The sequence below is a fragment of the Anoplopoma fimbria genome, unplaced genomic scaffold (genome assembly GCF_027596085.1).
Source record: "Anoplopoma fimbria isolate UVic2021 breed Golden Eagle Sablefish unplaced genomic scaffold, Afim_UVic_2022 Un_contig_5724_pilon_pilon, whole genome shotgun sequence".
In the NCBI taxonomy this organism is placed as follows: Eukaryota; Metazoa; Chordata; class Actinopteri; order Perciformes; family Anoplopomatidae; genus Anoplopoma; species Anoplopoma fimbria.
Genome location: NW_026549156.1, coordinates 1 through 611, shown reverse-complemented (window position 1 = coordinate 611; position 611 = coordinate 1). Strand labels below are relative to the sequence as shown.

The 611-nt window shown below is 42.7% G+C and overlaps 1 non-coding gene across 1 annotated transcript; it reads right to left on the bottom strand.

The window, feature by feature from the left end:
• Positions 1 to 334: 334 nt before the first annotated feature.
• On the bottom strand, positions 335 to 453 carry LOC129114711 (5S ribosomal RNA). Its single transcript, XR_008532659.1, has one exon. It is a non-coding gene; the product is annotated as a 5S ribosomal RNA (ribosomal RNA).
• Between the last annotated feature and the right edge of the window lie 158 nt (positions 454 to 611).

The following is a 611-nucleotide window of genomic DNA, read 5'->3' as shown; positions in this document are numbered from 1 at the left end:
CGTAAGCAAATATCGTGCCTACCAAAGGTCCTTTTAAAGATACTATATCACCACGCTTTGCTCTTTCGTCTATACAGGGAGCGCAAGTGGCTATAAGGTTCACAATTGTAGTGCAGTAAAAATATTAATATTTACTGTTGAAATGTAGAATACGTTAGCATAAAATTGAAAAGAAAATGATCGATGAGCTTAGGAATGATGAAAGCCATCATTTAACTGGATTTGTGTCATTTCTATACCGGCAAGTCATGATCTAGCTATTTCCTTCCCACCCTGTCGGTGTCCACTGAAAAAGCAGCAGCGCCCTCTGCTTTTTGTAAAGAGGAGTGAAAAAAGCTTACAGCACCTGGTATTCCCAGGCGGTCTCCCATCCAAGTACTGACCAGGCCCGACCCTGCTTAGCTTCCGAGATCAGACGAGATCGGGCGTGTTCAGGGTGGTATGGCCGTAAGCAAATATTGTGCCTACCAAAGGTCCTTTTAAAGATACTATATCACCACGCTTTGCTCTTTCGTCTATACAGGGAGCGCCTGCAGATTTCCAGACACACTCACAGCTTTTAAATGTCAAATCAGAATGTACAAAGTGGCTATAAGGTTCACAATTGTAGT